The sequence below is a fragment of the Carassius gibelio genome, chromosome B24, assembly GCF_023724105.1.
Source record: "Carassius gibelio isolate Cgi1373 ecotype wild population from Czech Republic chromosome B24, carGib1.2-hapl.c, whole genome shotgun sequence".
In the NCBI taxonomy this organism is placed as follows: Eukaryota; Metazoa; Chordata; class Actinopteri; order Cypriniformes; family Cyprinidae; genus Carassius; species Carassius gibelio.
Genome location: NC_068419.1, coordinates 9,555,212 through 9,569,154, shown reverse-complemented (window position 1 = coordinate 9,569,154; position 13,943 = coordinate 9,555,212). Strand labels below are relative to the sequence as shown.

General features: G+C 36.3%; 1 long non-coding RNA gene across 1 annotated transcript in view; it reads left to right on the top strand.

The window, feature by feature from the left end:
- LOC128013673 (uncharacterized) overlaps positions 1 to 11,354 on the top strand; it is a 31,423-nt gene extending 20,069 nt beyond the window's left edge. The window contains exon 2 of the long non-coding RNA XR_008183365.1: positions 10,890 to 11,354. This is a non-coding gene — a long non-coding RNA (uncharacterized LOC128013673). The remainder of the gene's footprint in view (positions 1 to 10,889) is intronic.
- The last annotated feature ends 2,589 nt before the right edge of the window (positions 11,355 to 13,943 follow it).

Genomic DNA, 13,943 nt, shown 5'->3' with positions numbered 1-13,943 from the left:
TTCATTTTCGCCTTTCATCAAACATGCTTTCCTTCCCCTTTGCTGCTTCTCTCCCTCCTCCCACTACTTTCCATTTCAAATGGGCAAAGAAACAAACCTTGGACCCTTTTGGTCTGAAAACCAGCATATTTTTAAAAACACCTCAACTCAACACAACAGCAGATGAAATCTCAGCTGGGAATTCAGGAAAGGGCAAACATACACACACATCTAAATACCGGTTTCAATGTTCTTCCTGTTGTAGTATTTTTTAAGCATAGAATCTTTATAAGAGTCATGTTGTATAAAAAGAAAATCAATGCAAAACAATATTTCTATATGTTATCTGGTATGCATCATATACCATAAATACAGTAATATAAATATTCCTATTTATTTGCTGGGATTAATTTTGCCAAATGCAGTCTTTAGATAGATAGATAGATAGATAGATAGACAGACAGACAGACAGACAGACAGACAGACAGATAGATAGATAGATAGATAGATAGATAGATAGATAGATAGATAGATAGATAGATAGATAGATAAATAGATAGACACTGTAGATAGGAGTAAACAAGCAAACAGGATGTTGTGACACTAAACGTACTCTTTTCTCATCTAAATGAAAAGATTTTGTCTCTTCAGAGAAAGTGACCATGGATTGACGAACACAGGCATGTTGGAGCTCCAACCCCTTCTTGAATAGAGATGGTTAAGTGGTTACATGAGAGAAAGGGAAAGGTATTCCTTTTCATTTCCCCCTTCATTTTCACTAAAATGTGAGGGAAGCTCAGAGGTCAGAAAACATTTTGTGCACCAAATATACTCCACCACACTTTAGCAGTATTTACAGTGCTGTGTGTTTCACTTTTTTTTTTTTTTTTAAATCGGATAGCTGTGGTTACAGACACATTTTGCCATTACTGAAACAATTGGTCATGTTAATACACCTCAGTCACATGTGTTGTTTTGCTTAATTTTAATTATGATATAACTGTGGTTGATCAACCAGATCTTCAATCAAAAATACTCTGTATGCTTATAAGAACAAAACTAATAGAAAAGTCATAGTTTTGAAACTGACAAAGCACTACACCTTATATTTTTTTATCCAAAGATTGAATAAACACTATAAATTAATATACAGAGTTACTTACATTTTATACATAGCGTTGACAGTTACATTGTCCATTATGTTCCACGAATGTAAATACATAACATAACCATAGCTGAATCAACTGTCGCCAGTGTATGGTTCCTGAACGAATCAGCGTTTTGAACAAATCTTTCAATCGTTTGTGATTCATTGACTCCTCATAAAGACAGTAATTTAGCATCTCCTACTAGCTCATCAATGCAACTTGCACAACTTAGGTACATAACCTGTCTCAAACAATTAAAATCAAGGATCATAAACTTTCTAAACTGTGTAATGTGAAATGTGATCTGTGAAACAACTGGACAACTGAAAAGCTACCAAAATGTGCAATTTCACACATTACAATAAATCATGACAAACACGTTCTTCAAATGAGGAACACCATTCTAAACAAGTGAAACAACAACAACAAAACATTGTTCTTATCTTTCATGTTTTACTGAGACCATTTGATGAGTTGTCCCCAGTGAACCCAGAAGGTGAAAGACTTAGATCCATCTCCACTTGTGATTGCACTACATAATGATGTTTAATTTATACTTCCACTTGGGAGTCCAAAGGGCCCCTGTCAGTCCCTCTAATGCAGCACTCTGTCAGAAGCCAAACACCACATCAACAATCAGTTTGTGTGTGTGTGTGTGTGACCTCATACACTGCATTAATTAGTTCAAAAGGGAGCAACACAATATAATAACTGAGCCATTGGGCCTGAAGGATCATAACACTCTTATCACTCTACATTTAGACTTAATTATTAATGTTATACACCATCTAAGTGGAACAATTAAAATAATATGGCCACAAAATGGGTTGGCTGGGAGGCATAATGAAAACATTGTGCCTATAAGGAGTGACTTGGATGGACAATTTTAGAGACAAGAAAATCCTCTAATGAAAAAGAGAACCTCTAAAGATCATTAATTGTGCTGGAATATGATGTTTAATTGAGAACAAGGCAGGAATGGACAGAAAGGCCATTATGAAGGTTTTATGCACAACACTGCTTTGATGGTTCATATTGAATAGCTACATGGATGTTAAACAACAGAAGGCACACTGGGACTCAATCAAGACTATATATATATATACACACACACACACACACACACACACACACACACACACACACACACACACACACACACACACACACACACACATATATATATATATATATATATATATATATATATATATATATATATATATATATATATTCTGGATTAAGTATTTTTTAAACCAGATTATAGATTTTGGAGGGTAGTATATATGTAGTTATATGGAAATTATTATTCATTATTATAGAAAAATAAATTTCTTTTAATTGTAAAAAAACAACAACAACCTTCCAACATATATATATATATATATATATATATATATATATATATATATATATATATATATATATATATATATATATATATATATATATATATATATATATATATATATATATTCCTGTTAAGAAACAAGTTTAGCATTTATTTTTTAATATGAAAACAAATTTTAAATGATTTATTGTTAATAAAAGTAAATATTGTAAAGATTATTATATATAGTAAGTTATACATAATAGTTAGGAACGTGGCTGTCTGTATATCCTTGCATTGTGATTGATATACCAATATAAACAGGATTTGGAGAATTACATAGCTGCAAATCTCTCTTTAACTGAAAAATCTTCTCAGAACACAGGCGCCACTGTGTCAGGCCACACAGGGGCCAAAGGGCAAGACAACAGAGCTCCAAAAAACCAAAAGACAAAAAGAGAGCTCATAACTTGCACAACTGATGCACAACTCCAAAATAAAGTGAGTCTTTAACAGGCAATGCTCCCAAATACAAAATAAGGTCAAGTTAAGTTTAAGTGTGTCACGCTTAACCGGTTGCTCCCTTTGGAGCTGAGTCAGTGTGAGTAAGCACCGAATTGAGTCAGTGTGACTCCCGGTGCTCCCCAAGGACCCGGGTCAGGCCTGAGTACTGAAGCACAGCCGTCTACACAAAGCTAATATCAGCCTCAGTTAAGGACCTGTGAGAGCCGGTTTCATTACAGCTTGACTTGGTCGGTGTTTAGAGGCCTCCTGCTCTTTGTCAGGTATTATTGGAGAAGGCAGCCCACACCGCGCGCAAGACACTCAATGAATAGATCATTATTGATTTTACCTAAAAGGCACGCTGAATGAAATCAGTCTCTCTAGCATCTCCACTTGCCCCCACCTCTCCACTCCGTTCAGCCTTCAGGCCGACGAGAACTCCCTTCAGCCGTCTCTTAACAGGCCCGCCACTGAACGCGCGAAATATCCCCATATCGATCACTGGCTCCAAAGGTCAACTCTTGAGCATTCACTGCGAACGCTTCAACAATTCAGTTAGGCGGTGCGCTCTCAGGCTTGTGAAGCGCCGAGAACGGCCATTTTGTTTCGAGTGTGGTAATCCCTCACACACACAAACGCCAACATAAAAGCGTGTGTATGAAAGGTCGAATGTCTTTCTCGTTCCCCCGGCCCAGCTTTGAACCGGTTTGTCTTTGTCCTCTCTCTGAGGGGTCCGCTCGACTCTATTTTCACGGATGTGCACTTTTCTTCGACAACAAAGAGCCGATTTTGATGGGGGCGGCACAGCTGGAGAATTGCAATCTAAAAATCACAGCTGGCTCACAGTGGGCCACTGGCCATCCCAGCATCCCTTCTACATTTACAGTGTGTTGTGGCAAAAACAGGCTTGGATACCCGGTCTGGGACAAATTCGAAGGCACAGTGGTAATAAGGCTGGCCCCCCTGTGAACGAGACTCGATCACTCGAGCTGCGGAAGCGGGCCGCGGCGAGGACACTTGTGATTGTTTGCATGCGTTCATATTATGATTTCCATGTTTATGCATTTGTGCCGACACCTCTGATTTTTTTCAAAGCTTCGTATGAGTCGCCCACACTTGGATGTCAAGGAGATGGCTTGGATAATAAAAGAAAATGACTCTCAAAAAAAAAAAAAAAAAGTTGCACCAAAACATGTCCTTGCTTCTGTTTCATCATCACACGACTGTTGTGTGCTGAAATTCCCATCTGCTTGTGACCCCCGCTGTCTTTGCTTATGCCGCCGCACAGTTTCTAACTCACCGACTTGCCTATTTGTCAACCTCAGTGCGACATGCTGTGGTTTTTAAAAAATTCATGCAGTCTAATTTATGCTAATATGCTGCCTGTTTAAGTACCAGTAACTGGCTGTTGGAGCTAAAGAGAGAAAACTGGAGGAGGGAGTGGTTTGTCTGCATTCTCCAGGTTTAGATGATCAAAGCGTATAATGATCAGGCCGCGACCGAGCCAAAACCACATGGAGCGTTCAGTGTTTACGTTCCTGTTGATGTAGCAATGCCGGCTGGCTCCAAACCGTGCTTCGGTTTGCTTGCACTGCATTGGCTGATTTAGTTCAGAGAGAAATAAACAACAAATGTAATGTACTGTTTTGCAATACAGTTCTATACTTTCCTTTTAATTTTAATATGGTCTCCTTTTCCAACTGGGACTGACCTATGGCATGCGGTTTCATGTTGATAGAAAGACTCATAATCATTGTAGAAGAGGAGCTGCTGCTTCACTGCAACAGCAGGCCCAAGTGATGCATTCATGCTGAGAAAAACATTCTGCATGCACTTTCTTATTATTTTTTTATTGCCCACATGGAAAGAACCTATATGTGGATATATGTGCATATATGAAACCTATATGCAGTGTATATGCACATATATGCTGCATATGTGCACATATCCACATATAAGCCCTATACATACAAGATATGTCTTCTATATAGCTAATGGCAGGATCTGGTCATTTTGTAGCTCATATCTAATTTTTGACTGTCATACATGATGCCCAGCTCATATTTTTTTGTTTTTTTATTATTTGATTGATCTTGAGTAAATAAATAATGTACATTTCTACATTTTGGACTTTTATTTATGTTGCCCTACCAGCTATGGATTTTAATTTTACTATTATAAGTGAACATATAGGTGCATATATACATACATATATGTACCTATATAGGTATATGTATGCACATAAATATGTGTACATATATGTGTACATATATATATGGGTGCATATATATGTGTTCATATATGTACAAATAATATAGGAAAACGACCAATTTTATATATGTCACATATATTAAAAACCTATATCAAAACCTATATTGAAACATATATGTTTATATAGGTTTTTTTCCATTTGGGTGTTGTTATTATTAGCTATTTTTCAGTTTTGATCCTTGTTTGCTATGGCTTGTGTACTACTCACTGGTTGCTGATTGATGTGGAAATAAAAATAATAATAAACTAAAATAAAAATGTTGTCTTGGCATCTAACTGAAAAATAAGTTGTAGCTGAATTACTAAAACAAAAACTGAAATAAAAATAAAAACTTGACTAAAAGAAACAAAATAACTCAACTTTAAACCAAAATGTAATTATACTAACAGCAGATAATTTAAAATAATAATAAATACTATAAAGTATATGTAAAACTAAACTAAAAGTGTTTAACGTTTAGATTATTTTTTGTTTAAAGTGTTTTGTCCACTTATAGTGCCTAAAAATGAGTGCTGTCAAACGATTAATCGTGATTAATCACATCCAAAATAAAAGTTTTTATTTACATAATATATATGTGTGTGCTGTGTATATTTATTATGTGTATATATATAAATACACAAACATACAGTATATATTTGGAAGATATTTATATGCTATTTACATGTATGTATTTATATTCATATTATATTTAATATATTTAATTTACAAACATAACATATTTTTCTTAAATATAAACATGTATGGATGTGTATTTATACATTATAAATATATAGAGTACACACACATATACTATGTAAACAAAGACCTTTATTTCATATGCAATTAATCGCGATTAATCGTTTGACAGCAGCACTACTCAAAATAAATATCTGAGTATCTTTCAAATATCCTTTAGCATGAACATTACTAAAGTATAGAACTGGTGAGTTCGGATAATGGTTGATATTTGCAATATGGATCAGAAAGCTTGTGAACGGCTTGCAGGGAGTTTATGGGTATCCCATCGGAGCTGAAACATCTTTGAACACGTGCTTGCTTAAAAGACAGAATGATGCTTCACTGCCCTAAACTGAACCCTAACACTGCTAATATAAGTCTTCTTAAATTGAACTCTGCTAACAGACCCTATATCTGAAGGTTATTTGATTAAAGCATTAAGCTCAGACTTTTGAACCACATTCATTAAATATTGAGGTGATAAAAAAAAAATGTCATGTGACCTTTCCTATAGAGGCCACAAACTTTCAGTAAGTTGGCAAAAAGACTCATTCTCGTTTGACATTTCCATGCAATCTGGCTTCTGGTTTGAATCACTTCATTCCACCGCCTCTGAAACTGCACCGTCCACACACCAAGAGAATGAAATCGACATGCCCCCACACGACCTCCATGGGAAGCAAAGCACAGCAAGGAACTTTATACAGTGCGAGCAAAAATCATGACTCAAGTTCTGCGCGGACAGCAAGGGGCTTTCCTTCTGCTCACTGTTCCTCCCTCAGGTCTACTTTCCTCTCCAACATCATCTTGTGAGCTTCATTTGAGGTTTTTACAATGAATCTGCACATTCTTGTGGCTCAAATATACTGTACAAAAGCCGAACCAACTGTCTCCACAAACAGACATTTGACCCCTGATTGGTGGAACTGTTGAAATACACAGTTATCCTTAACACAACCTCATTCAGGCCCGAGCTTAGACCTGTAACACGAGTGTATTGATTCTCAATTCCTCCAGCAGTGCGGGAAAAGCATTATTCCAGTTCTGCTTGACTGTGCCTGAGACAGGGGGTAAACAGGGACTCTCCTTTAGCCAGAGACCAACAGTAATGTGCTGATTAAGACGAGGGGGGTCCCGCTGAGGCCAGACAGTGACATTTGACCACGGCCTCCATCTGAGACTAATCAATCACATCATTATATTCGTCCAGGTTGAGGAATTTTCTAGCATGGTTGAAGGTTTTGGTGGTCTCCTCCTGTGAAGATGGCTTTCATTATAACGCCATAGGGAAAGACAGATATTACATTCCCGAGTAAATGCTTACCACAGCTGAGCTTTGATGTCAAGTTAATTATTATGTGCAGAATATAGCAATTACAACAGAATTAATTCTTATTTCTGCATCACGTGAATTAAGCAAATGAGTTCAAAGAGTTCAATAAAACTGATTTTAGTGAAGCAAATTTAACTCAGTAGATGCTGATTCAACAATGATAATATCCTATTCTCGTATAATTGTAAAAATTCATGTATAGCCTCTGAGAGTGAAGCTACCAATTAGGCTACTATATGTTCAGAATAGCATATAATACTAATCTTATACTTTTAAAATTTTTATAACTATCATTGGTCATAACTTTTAACATGCTTAAAATAGTAACAGGTAAATGAGTTCAATAAAACAGATTTTTAATAAAGCAAATTTAACTCTGTAGATGATGTTTCAATAATGATAAAAGTATGCTGCATTATTCAATCTGCTTTACTGTTAGTGCATATGCTTTACATGAATGAATACATTTACATGCATAACAGTTCATATTCTTCTTTTTCTATATTATCTAGAACTACACTGCATTTCAAAATTAGGGGTTATTAATTTTTCTTTATGTTTTGAAAATCTTGCTTGCTTAACACTGTTGCATTTATTTGAAGAAAAACACAGTAAAAACAGTAATATCTTGTAAATATTATTTTAATATTATAATAACTATAATAACTTTCAAAGGGTAGCATATCTATGTTTTGTCATGTTCATTAAATATTATAACTCTTTGTTTATGGTATATATTTCCAGTAATGTGTTTACAGAATCAAAAAGTCTGATTCATTACATTGATTAATATCTTGCACAATTAAAAGCTGTCACTAATGTTAGGATACGGAGGTGATTATTAACAGAACAGAAATATGTCTAATAAATGCACAACAGATTCTATAGTGTTTCTAAATCTAAATCCTATTTATTATATACTATGCAATAATTTGAAAGCATCCTGATTGACAGTTATTGAAGTGCATCTCACAGCATTTTTGCTTTCAATGCACTGGAATCTTGTTCTTTTACATAAGGTTAGGAACACTGTAATAATTCTTCTTTTAAACTTAAAAAGATATTAAACCTACAGCTAATAAAACGTGTTCAGTTTCACATTATTACTTTGTCAGTAAAAACACAATAATGTCTTAACCTTCCCAGATATAAACAACAGTTGATCATGTTGGTTCCCTGAAAATACACCAAGCGTAAAAGTCAATAATCAAGTTTATCTCCGAGCTGATGGGTTCAAATGAGCACTTAAATAACGTCTCTTCATTTTGTGGATTCAGTCGCCTTATTAATTCAAATCTGACTTTGAATGCCTGCATGTAGCCCGGATAATTATTAGCAGGGGAAGATCAAAGGAAGCATATTATGGTCCTTCTTCATTTTTTTTTTCTTTTTTTGCTGATGTGTGTGATGTGCCTCCACTTTGATGTTGTAAGCTGTTTCATTTAATGTAGAGAGGATAAAAATACTACACCATGTAATCTGGCATTTATCCTGGGAGAGCAGAATTCCAAAATGTGACACATGTCAAGAGGCTGGAAAAAAGGAACAAGGAGGGGAAAGAACTTGAAAGAATGAGTGTGTTTCATCCCAAAGAACTGACCCCCCATCTCTGAATGCATCATCAAATACACTGTGCTTTTAAAAGCAGGGGGATTCAGCTTTTCATTAAAATTATAATTTAGCAAATGCTCTTTTGACCTGGTGAAGATAATTAGACAGAGATGATGGGCAGGATGCCAATATAATTTGTTAGCTTTTGATGGTGAGACTATCATGCATTTATTTTTTTATTTTTATTTTTTACTGTTATCAGCCATAACTTTCAAACATGTTTATCTTAACTAAATATTATTAAGTCAATGTGAAAAGGTGGGATTTCTTCAATGATTATTTTCTGAACTCTACATTGTTACTCCAGTAGGTGGCGACAAGTCTTTATAAGTGAGTCATTGAACTATTTATTTCAATGATTCGTTCAAAAACAGTAGGAAACAAATAATGTGCTGCATTCAAATATGCATAGGCTAATTCTCTACTATACATCAGGTGAAAAAAACAGGATGTGAAAAGAGTAATATGTCTGAATTTATAATATTCATAAAACTAGGCGAAAATGACCTGTTTGAAGATTCTGAAGTGCACATACAGTTTGTGAAAGGTGAGTTATTTAACTCATAAAATGGCAAAATAACGAATATAATAAGTCCCAGATAACATTAATACTATACATTATATACAACATTTTAATGGTAACAAAAAATATTACTTATTCAAAAGAAGTACGTGATTTAGAGAGTATTTGATTTCAGATGAAGCCTTCATTCGTTCAAACAATTCGTTCAGAGACGTAACTATTTTTTGTTTTACTAAATAGTTGGTTGCAGATGAGGCAGGGTGGGTGGAGGAACATTATCAATTTTAGAGAGCATTTGATTGGCCAAAAATCTGTGTAGTGCAGGATGAGTCATCATTACTACTTTTTTTACATTTTCCTTTTAGGGAAAGATCGTAAATTTTAAATATGCACGTCTGCTAAAAGTGGATAACTGCTGGAAACACTAGCTAACAGATACAATCAAAATGCCACAAAAATTCTAATTTCACGTCTTTTAAAAACAGAGTAGCGAGCAGTATAGCATGAGCATTATGCAGCAAGATGAACGTTCTGAGTGTTCTTATGATAAAACGAGACAGAAAGAGAAAAAGAAATACAGACGAGTCCTTAAATGTTGATATGAACTCCCTCCCTGCCGAAAGTAGCTATGGATTTTTGTGTTTGTGTGTGTGTGTAGGGAGCATATGAAGGGAACGAGCATATGTGAGTGAGAGACAATTGAGAAAAATGGCTCCATACATGAACATGCATTGAAAAAAAAGGTGTTAAAAACGTTACTGATTTTGTCTATATCCAAGAAACATACATTTGTTCAATTATGAACTCGTGTGCATGTGAGCTCTGCAGACAGATAGAGGGATATACTACTTGTGTATAAAGTGTGTGTGTGTTTTAATGATATATCTTCCTTGGTCGGGCCTGTGCTTCCAATTTGGAGGCTGTCAGAGTTCAGGGTGATGGAGTGTCAGAGCTGGAAGCTTGATGCATGTGGAAAGGGCAGGTTCTATAGGGGCCCGGCAGTGCCTCTGTCATCAGACACACACACAAACACACACGCGGCGAAATGTCACACACAAATATGCACTCAACCCCACTGTCAGGGCACAGCGAGTGCATACAGAGGGGCCCACACACGCATGACCCCCTCCCCCCATTTCATATATTTCATATGTGTCTGAAGCGAGAAAGCGGCAGAAATGACTGGGAATTATTATCCAGCAAACGTTCCACGAAATAGAATAAAACAGCGGCGGGCGGCCCAGCGAGAGCTGAATTCAAACCGTCAGAAGCAGCTCTGTGTACCTGCTCAACCACCATGAGGAGCCTCATTAACAACATGCAAAGTGAACTCATTCAGAGGCTGAGGAGACGAACCCAGCTGTCACTGAAGATGACTGCTTTAATTGTCTAGGGAGGGGGTGGCGGAGGGGAATGAAAACCGAACGAAGTGCTGTTCGCTAATTGAAAGATTTCTCCTCATATTCCAGGTTCCTTGTGACAGATGCCCGAGGAGCCATTGAGGAAACGGGAGCTGACTTCATTGTGAGCTGATGAAAGAGACAGACCTTGGCCTCCCAGAAGGAGTGATTCTATGAGGCGACTTGAAGAGGGATAGTACCATACAGGTGTGACAGCCCGTCAGAAACACAACGCGTGCGTTTACACACACAAATACACAAATGAGGGACAAAACTCGCAAAGGACAGAGCTGCACTGGGCACCTGTGCCACTTTGATACCGCTGCCCGGGAAAAGTGTGGGAGATGTTTGGAACATCTTAATGGTTCCTCAAAACATGGTTGTGTTTTGATACGATGCTACTGAGCTGTAGTGCTGGTGCTTTCTCTGTAGACTCAAAGTAAACGTGCTACTCTGAACTTTAGGAGCATCTTTTGAGTTTTTATATCCTGATGGCCCTTATAATAAAGTACTGTGGTGGTATTGTGGTCCAGAGATGGTGTGAGATGCTAATATCATGTGTTATTTGAGTGTTCAATTTAACTTTAGAGAGCCCTTTTAAAAGCCTGTAGACTTTTTGAAAATACTCTCAATTCTGTAATTATAGTTTCCATTAATAATAGTTAATACATATATTATAAGAGTATTTTGAATTAAATAAATAATTCTGTATTTAATTATTATTAATGTTATTTATAAAGCCATTTTCTAGCCACAGTGTTACATAGAATTATGAACTGTTTTTCCACATATACACTTTTTTTTTTTTTGCTGCAAATTACATTATATGGCATTACATTATATACAAATACATTTTTTAAAATCTGCAATTAACACGTTAATCACTTTCAAACAAACAAACAAACATAATATTCTTTTATTCTCATAAACATAGATTTCACTCTTTGTTTAGATTATTTACATATTTTTAACCCATAATAATTATATAATTATTCATATTTATCATATTTTGAGACTGAAAATCTGGGCCCCAGACAATAATAATAATAATAATAATAATTGACATTGAACTCATTTAAAAAGTAGGATAATACATATATGAAGTTGAAGGTTCAAGAAATGTCTATATACAATATCTTTAAAAGGTCAGGGGTAAAAGTCAATAAAATGTGTATTTTTAATAATAATGAACTTGATTAGGAAAAGACTTAGCAAGATTCAAATTAGCAAAAGTAACAGTAAATGCATTTACAACGTTACAAAAGATTTTTATTTCAAAGATGTGCCCTTCTTTTCTATGCATTAAAGAATCTTGAAACAATGAAGCGTGGTTTCTACAAAAAAAGAAAAAAAGAAGAAATAGAATAAATATTTATTGGGCACCGTATCAGCATATTAGAATAAGGTGACAATGAAGACTGAAGTAATGGCTCCAAAAAATTCAGCCTTTGCATCAAAGAAATAAATTACATTTTAAATTTTAAATATCTTAAAAAAAAAGCCAAACTCTTAAAAAAACAAAAAAACAAAAAAACAAAACAAAAAAACAACACGATTAGTTAATTGTTATTTAATCAATTCATGTCCAAAACCCAAAATATATGTACACCTCTAGCATCAGTTCAACCATACAACTGATTACTGATTACAATACCATCCTTCACTTCGTCCCACCGGTGTCACAAACAATAAGCCATCCTCATATGAACCCAATGAAGTTGCAGCATTATTCTTATTGGCTCAAGTCTACGATGCTATAAAAGCACCCACCACACCTTCCCGTGGACTACTTTAAAGCCAGTATGCACAGTCAGGAGGAGGAGAAGGGGTACAATGCAACTTTGTAAATGTCAGAGATTTCAAAGTTTGACATAATGAAAGGAAACAAGCATCATCCTCCCCCTGTGCCCATTAAAACCAGCCCGCAACACATCCCCCTGTTTATCAATTAACTCTCCTGGATTTTCAGATGACCAGTGGAGAGCAGAAGAGGAAAGAAATAAAACAGAGAAGAAGGGAGGGAGGTAATGAAGAGGGGATGGAAGGGGGGCTGGAGATGGTCGGTCTCTCTCTCTCTCTCTCTCTCTCTCTCTCTCTCTCTCTGTCTGCCGGGGCCCAGCAGTGCCCTAAGGCAGTGGAGACAATAACTGACACATTTCTTAACCTAGTGTAGTGATGCCCCGTATCCTGTAGCCTGGACCTTCCCTGTTCCCCCAGCATCTAGAGCTTTCCTTTTATCCCCATCCATCAGAGAGGGCTGACAGCCTGCCACAGGGGGACTAACAACACACACACACAGACACACAAGCAAAACACCTCTGAAACTCCTTTCACACCAGGCACCCTGACAACTCAGTGATAAACACAATATGCAGAAAACTGCATATTAAAGAACACAAATGATTATTATGTCCACAGGGCAGCGGTACAATACTAACCAATATGATAGATGACGCCGCTGGAAGGTTTTATGGGTGCCTAGGAACAGGCAGAGACAAAAGGAGATGAAATTGCAAAGCAGGGGAAGGGAAATCACTTTTAGGTTATAAAAATCATTCTGCGTGGGGAAATAATCGAGGTAACAGCATCAGCTGCAATTATTTAATTGAAAAACGTTGGAAAGCCATATAAATTTATGCAGAATTATCGCCCATCCATGAGAAATGTTAATATTTCAAAACATCGGGACATTTGTGAGTGTAATTGCTGTGTTTTCTGGCGTGTGAGGAGCGTGTGAATGTCTGCTTGGGGTTTGGTGCTGTTGTGGGTAGGCTGAGCAGGAAACAGACAGGAACATGTTGACAGACCTGAGACCAGTTTTGTCATCTGATCAAATTTTCATGGCCAAGTGTTGCTGCTTATGACTGCAACTGCATTAGAATCCTGTGATGGGAGAATATTGGTACGAGGACAGGTTTTGCCATCTGTTATTTTTGTCCTTCCTTCCATCCATCCATATTTTTTCCTCTTGTATTCTTTATTTCCTTCCTTCCTTTAATCCATGTTTTTCTCCATCCATCCCTCCATCTTTCTCTTCCTTCCTTTCTCATGCCCTCTCTTTCTTTCTATTCTTTTTCATCCATTTATCATCCATCTTTCATCCATTCATGCTTCCTTACACTC